This window comes from Gastrolobium bilobum, unplaced genomic scaffold (assembly GCF_033153095.1).
Source record: "Gastrolobium bilobum isolate Gb01-03AN ecotype WA unplaced genomic scaffold, APGP_CSIRO_Gbil_v1 utg10332, whole genome shotgun sequence".
Taxonomy (NCBI): domain Eukaryota; kingdom Viridiplantae; phylum Streptophyta; class Magnoliopsida; order Fabales; family Fabaceae; genus Gastrolobium; species Gastrolobium bilobum.
The window spans coordinates 42,238-49,884 of NW_026898346.1; the positions used below are offsets into that span (position 1 = coordinate 42,238).

General features: G+C 42.4%; 1 non-coding gene across 1 annotated transcript; it reads right to left on the reverse strand.

Moving 5' to 3' along the window:
• Window positions 1-1,803: 1,803 nt before the first annotated feature.
• Window positions 1,804-1,910, reverse strand: LOC133315103 (small nucleolar RNA R71). Its single transcript, XR_009752036.1, has one exon. It is a non-coding gene; the product is annotated as a small nucleolar RNA R71 (small nucleolar RNA).
• Between the last annotated feature and the right edge of the window lie 5,737 nt (window positions 1,911-7,647).

The window sequence follows — 7,647 nt, forward strand, 5'->3', positions numbered from 1 at the left end:
ACGCTAGTAGTGCCAGAGTTCCAAAATAGGCAGAAGTTACCACGCTACTAGCGTGGGATTGACGCTAGTAGCGCCATCCTTTTTCACAACCCACGCTTGCAGCGTGGCAGCCACGCTAGTGGCGTGGAGCTCCAGGATATAGAAGAGAACCTCCCACGCTCACAGCGTGGATCTCACGCTAGAGGCGTGGGAGGTGCGGATAATTCAACATGGAATCTTTTTCAATCAGAGACAAGATCACAGTGAGATTTTGGAAAGAAATTGGACCAGGCTTCTCCACTAGGTCAAGGACTCTATAAATAGAGACTCAGACCTCAAGAGAAAAACACACTTTTGCACGGAGGCAGAACGCAGAGCAAGCTTCTTCTCTACTTTTTCGGTTATTTCTAGTTTTTATGAATTCTTTTGAATACTTTGTTTTGTCAGACATGAATATGTCTGGCTAATTTTTTTATATTGTGGTAAGGGTCACAACCCTTGATGTGAACCTTTTGTATTTTGGTTAAGTTTATGATTAATTATTCAATTGAATTTATTTTACTCTGTTCTTCATCCCATAATTCTTTTAGAATTCGCCACTCTATTAGGATTGCGAGGGTTAGGGTTCACAATAGGGATATTGGGATTCTAATTCCTGACAAAGGGTAAGATAACTGTTCATGTATGCACTAGGGATAGGCTACGTGAACTGCAAATGTGGAAAATTCACTGGGCTTAAGGATTAACTTGAAAAAGGATTTCTAAGGGATTAGGATTCTAATAGGGTTAATAAGGTTAAGATCACTAAGGGATTAGGGCTTAACTCATTAATTATAGATGGTGAATTATTTGGTCAATTAGGTAATTAAATATAAATATTAATCAATATTACAAGGTGGGATCGGAAAGGTGTTGGCGTCCTTTACTGCAATAGTTTTTCTTTTAATATTTTTCTCAAATCTCAATCTTTGTTTTTTTAATTTCTTCAAATTTCTCTCTGAATTATTCACGAAATATTGAATAGTTCACAATTGTTACAAATACCATTATTTTCAAACCAACCCTTGTTCATCCAATAAGAAAGGAATAGTTAAATTTAAATCTGGTGCCTCAATCCTCGTGGGACGATATCTTACTCACTTTTATTACTTGGTACGATCGGTGCACTTGCTGATTTTACGCAACAAGTTTTTGGCGCCGTTGCCGGGGATTGACTACGCCTAATTTATTTTTAACTTTTGAATTTCTTTATTGGATTTTTTTGTTACTGACCTTTTGCTTTAGTTTATGCGAGGTAAAGTACATCGGGATTCTTTACAGTTCGATCCAGAAATAGAGAAAACTGCAAAGAAAAATCGGAAACAAGCCAAGCAAAGAAAGCAAGAGGAGTCCTCAAGTTCCAAGCCACAAATAACACCCGTGATGGCTGCCAATAATGGAGATCAACTTCCTCCTCCAGCAGTGTTGATGGAGTCAATTTTGGCTCCTATGTTCACAAGGCCGAACTCCAGTGTTTTCCGGCCACAGATAGATGCCAACAATTTTGACATCAATCCGTCGCTGATCAACTTGGTGGAGAAGAACCCATTCGGTGGAGAGGATTACGAAGATCCTCATGACTTCATGGACAGATTTCTGAGAATCTGTGACACCACGAAGCATCATGGAGTGTCTGATGATGCAATCAGACTCAGGTTGTTTCCCTTTGCTGTGATCGGAAAAACCCTCAGATGGCTAACTCGACAAGCTCCCAACAGTATCTGAACATGGGAGGAATTAGCAGCTAAGTTCTTTGCTGAACATTTTTCTCGGGAAAAATACAACAAGTTGGTGAACGAAATCACTAACTTCATTCAGCAACCAGGAGAGACACTCTGTGATGCTTGTACGAGATTCCAGGAGTTGATCAGAAAATGCCCACAATATGACTTTCCAAACGAGAAGAAAGTCAGAGTCTTTTACAACGGGATGACACCAGATACCAGGATGATTGTCAACAGTGCAGCCGGTGGAGCCATCGGAAAGAAGACAGCAGAGGAAACCCTGGAGCTCATTGATTATTTGGCACGGAATGATAATGCGTCAACTACAGTTCCTCTAGTTCAAACAGCTCAGCCTAAAAGGGGAATTTTACAACTAGGGAACACTGACGCCTCATTAGCTGAACAAAGGATGATTTCGCAGCAGCTGGCCAGTCTGAATGCCAAGCTCGACAAGATGCAGTTCTCAACAGCCAAGGTAGATGTATTCGACTGTGAGTATTGTAAGGAGCCGCATGATACTAATGAGTGCCCTACACTCAATAGCGCTGAACCATTCCAGGTCAATGGAATTTGGTATGATCAACGGCCTCCACAGAACACTCAAAGTTACCAGAGAAATCAGAATGGAGGCCAAGGGAACAACTTCCAAAGGAGGAATCAAGGGAGCGGCTTGGATTATAAATCCAACAACTATCTGCAACCTCCTCCGCTGCAACAAAAAAAGCCATCCGAATTGGAGAAAGCGATGATACAGCTGGCCAAGACCACCAATGAGCACATAATGGAGACCAGAGCCCACCACAAGAACCAGGATGCTTCCATTCAAAACTTGGAGAGTCAAATAGGCCAGTTGTCTAGAAGGTTGGCTGAAAGGTCTCAAGGACAGTTCCCAAGTGATACAATTGTGAATCCAAAGGAGGAATGCAAGTCCATTGTGACAATGAGTGGAATTGTGATCACTCCTCAAGAAAAGCCAAAATCAGTTCAGCCAAAGAAAGTTGATGAGCCAACACCTGAGTTGGAGCATGAGGAAGGAGAACCTGCAAGGCAAGACGAAGAAGAAGCAAAGGAGAAAGCTGTTGAAGCTCCAAAGAAACTGATGGATTATTCTCGTTTTGAGAAACCTCCATATCCTATGAAGCTCAAGCAGCAAGCACAAAAACAACAGTATGCCAGGTTTTTAGAAATGTTTAAAAAATTGTATATTAATATTCCATTTGCTGAAGCTCTTGCTAACATGGCTAACTATGCTAAATTCATGAAAGATTTATTGTCTAGAAAGCATAAGTTGCAGGATTGTGAGACAGTAGCACTTATTGAAGAGTGCAGTACCATCATTCAGAAGAAGTTCCCACCAAAGCTTCAAGATCCGGGAAGTTTCAACATCCCAATTGCGATAGGCAACACCAATGTTGGCCGGGCATTATGCGACCTTGGAGTAAGCATCAACTTGATGCCACTGTCAATATGCAAAAAATTGGGAATTTTGAACTGAAGCCAACCATAGTCTCTTTACAATTAGTTGACCGTTCAACAAGGAGACCCAATGAGATACTAGAGGATGTCCTTGTCAAGGTTGACAAGTTTATCTTCCCTGCTGATTTCATTGTGTTGGATATGAAAGAAGAAACTGAAATACCTCTTATGCTTGGAAGGCCATTCTTGGCCACAACTCGGGCTTTGATTGACGTCGAACAAGGAAAGCTCGAGTTACGGATGAACGATGAGACAATCACAATCAACGTGTTTAAAGCTATGAAGAACTCATATGACCCAAGTGACTGCTTCAGACTTGATGTGATTGATGAAGCAGTAAAAGAAGTGCGTTTTGATGATCAAGAGACTGAAGATGAATTTGACGATCAAGATGAAGGAGCTCCACAAGAAGGGCGAGAATCTATCTATGAGGTGTTAGAAAAGAAAGAAGATGATTCAGTTCCATTAGCACCAACGGTAGAACTAAAAGAGTTGCCAGAAACTCTAAAGTATGCCTTCTTGGGAGATGAAAAACAATTCCCAGTCATCATCAATAAAGATTTGTCTCCAACTGAAGAAAAGAAGCTGTTGGAAGTGCTCAAAGAGCACAAGACGGCCATTGGATGGTCTATTCCTGACTTGAAGGGAATCAATCCATCCTTATGTACTCACAAGATTCTAATGGAGACAATATTAAACCAGTGAGACAGCCTCAGAGGAGACTAAACCCAACAATGAAGGAAGTAGTCCGCAAGGAAGTGATGAAGCTCCTGGATGCTGGAATGATATACCCCATTTCCAACACTGCATGGGTAAGTCCAGTCCAGACAGTTCCAAAGAAAGGAGGATTGACTGTCGTGAAGAACGATCAGAATGAGTTGATTCCAACCCGCACCATTACTGGCTGGAGGATGTGCGTGGACTACAGAAGATTAAATGATGCCACCAGAAAGGATCATTTTCCTCTGCCATTTATTGATCAAATGCTGGAAAGGTTAGCCGGTCATGCTTATTACTGTTTCTTGGATGGTTATTCTGGCTACAACCAAATCCCAGTTGTACCAAAGCATCAGGAGAAAACAACTTTTACATGCCCATTTGGAGTCTTTGCCTACAGAAGGATGCCATTCGGCCTCTGCAATGCACCCGCGACGTTTCAAAGGTGTATGCTTTCTATCTTTTCTGATATGGTAGAAAAAAAATTAGAGGTTTTTATGGACGATTTTTCTGTGTTTGGTTCCTGCTTTGATTCATGCTTAGTTAACTTATCTAAGGTTTTAAAAAGATGCCAGGAAACTAACTTGATTTTAAATTGGGAAAAGTGTCATTTCATGGTACAAGATGGCATAGTATTAGGCCATAAGATTTCTAAAAAGGGCATTGAAGTGGATAAGGCCAAATTGATTTTAATTGAAAAACTTCCCCCTCCCATTAATATTAATGGTGTGCGAAGTTTCTTAGGTCATGCAGGTTTCTACCGGAGATTTATCAAGGATTTCTCAAAGATTGCAAAGCCTCTTAGCCAGCTGTTGATGAAGGATCAAGACTTCCTATTTAATGCAGCTTGCCTCAATGCATTCAATGTGTTGAAGGAAAAGCTTACCACGGCACCTGTGTTGACGGCACCAGACTGGAGTCTTCCGTTTGAACTCATGTGCGATGCGAGCGCACACGCTATGGGTGCAGTATTGGGTCAGCGTAAGAATAAAATGTTACATGTCATTTACTATGCTAGCAAGGTTTTTAATGAGGCACAATCTAATTATGCCACTACTGAAAAAGAGATGCTAGCAGTAGTTTATGCATTAGATAAATTTAGATCTTATTTGATAGGATCTAAAGTTATCGTTTTTACTGACCATGCTGCCATTAAGTATTTAATGACCAAGCAGGATGTCAAGCCACGTTTGCTAAGGTGGATGCTCTTGTTTCAAGAGTTTGACTTGGAAATCAAGGACAAAGCTGGGGTGGAAAATAAGGTTGCCGATCACTTGTCGAGGATTCAGGACAAGCAATTGCAAGAAGGACCTGAAATTGAAATCAATGAGTCCTTCCCTGATGAGCAAGTGATGGCCATATTAATGCATCCATGGTTTGCAGACCTTGCAAACTACAAAGCTGCCGGGTCAATTCCTGATGATCTTACTTGGCAGCAGAAAAAGAAATTCTTCCGTGATACAAGGAGGTACCACTGGGATAATCCATTCTTATATTTTCAATATGCTGACGGTATTATTCGTAGGTGTGTAGCTGAAGTTGAAATACCGGATATTCTGTGGCATTGCCACGCGTCTGACTATGGAGGTCATTTTGGAGCAAACCGAACTGCGCAAAAGGTGCTGCAAAGCGGTTATTACTGGCCAACAATCTTCAAAGATGCACGAGACTTCGTAGAGAAGTGTGATAAGTGCCAGAGAACGGGAAACATTTCCCGTAAAGATGAGATGCCCCTCAACTGCATACTAGAAGTGGAGCTCTTCGATGTTTGGGAGATTGACTTCATGGGACCATTCCCTATGTCTTACTCAAACCAATACATATTGGTTGCAGTGGATTACGTGTCAAAGTGGGTAGAAGCAGTTGCCTTACCCACAAACGATGCAAAGGTGGTAGTGTCTTTCTTACGGAAGAACATTTTCACCCGCTTTGGAGTTCCTCGGGCAATCATCAGTGATGGAGGCACACACTTCTGCAACAAGCAGTTTGACAGCTTGCTTGCAAAGTATGGTGTCAAACACAAAGTGGCTACACCATACCATCCTCAAACCAGCGAACAAGTTGAAATTTCTAACAGAGAGCTGAAGAGGATCCTGGAAAAAACTGTCAGTAACTCAAGGAAAGATTGGTCCAAGAAGCTAGACGATGCACTTTGGGCATACAGGACCGCCTTCAAAACACCCATAGGTATGTCACCATTCCAACTGGTGTACGGTAAGTCTTGCCATCTTCTTGTCGAGTTAGAACATAGAACCATGTGGGCAATTAAATTTCTGAATTTTGAACCATCAAAAGCTAATGAAAAGAGATTACTGCAATTGAATGAGCTTGATGAGTTCAGGTTAGCGGCATATGAAAATGCCAGGATTTATAAAGAGAAGATAAAGAAATGGCATGACAAGAAGATCCAGCCAAAAGAGTTTGAGCCAGGACAACATGTATTACTATACAACTCTCGCCTGAGGTTGTTTCCAGGTAAGCTCAAATCTCGCTGGACTGGTCCTTTTGTTATTAAGCGAGTCTTTCCATATGGGACAGTAGAAATCTCCCCCCTCAATGAGGACATACCTTTTAAGGTCAATGGGAATAGACTAAAAATCTATCATGGAGAACAGATGAATAGGGGTAAAATTTCTATCCCTCTAGCTTCACCTGAAGCTTAGACTGTTCCAGTCAGGCTCGTGACGTTAAACAAGCGCTTACTGGGAGGCAACCCAGTAGAATTTTTTTTTCAATTTCTTAGTTTAATTTCTTGTTTTTAATTTTTAAAGTCAAAGAAAATCATAAAAATTCAAAAATTGGTGCAAACAGTGATAGAAAGGAAAATGAGTCTGAGAGTTCACGCTACTAGCGTGGTATTCACGCTAGTAGCGCGGGTCAGCCAAAAGTGGCAGTATCCCCCACGCTCTCAGCATCAGGCTGACGCTACCAGCGTGGAAAGTTTGAAACTGGATCCACGCTCTCAGCGCCATTGAGCCAAAATTGGCAGAAACTTTCACGCTCACAGCGTGGCACCCATGCCATCAGCGTGGGAAGTGTGAAGATGATCCACGCTCCAAGCGTGGGGATCCACGCTGAGAGCGTGGAAAGAGAAAATTTACCCAAAGCTCCCACGCTCATAGCGTGAAATCCACGCTGTGAGCGCGGGAGTTAAAATCAGATTTAAAAAAAAAAGAACCCTAGATTTCTTCCCAATTCCCCCTTTTCCTCTCCACCTCGCCACCGCCACACCCTCCCCCCTCCATCTCTCTCTCACAAACCACTCCCTCTCTCTCTCTCCCTTTCAGCCACACCAACCAACCACCGTGAGCCACCACCACCGAGAAACCATCACCGGCGGTCATCTCCCCAAGACCTACCCACTCCCTTTCCCAGCCACCACGGTGACCACCACAAACCCCTAGCCATCTTCTTCACACCCTATAACCACCGTACCCCAGCTCCACTACCAAAACACCTTCGTGCCACTTCCCTTCGTCTTTCCCTCTCAACGTGACACCCTAATCACCACCGTGGGGGTTGGCATTCGGTTGCACAATTTTGGAGCTTGAACACTTTCATTAAACCTTAAGGACTGGAAGTCCAAAAATTCAATGGCAGGAGATCAGGTAACAATTCTTACTCATGCTACTTATGTACGCTAAACAAATCGACTTTGGGAGGAACAAATTTCTGGAAATAAGCAAGCATCTCACATATTTGTCACATGGTC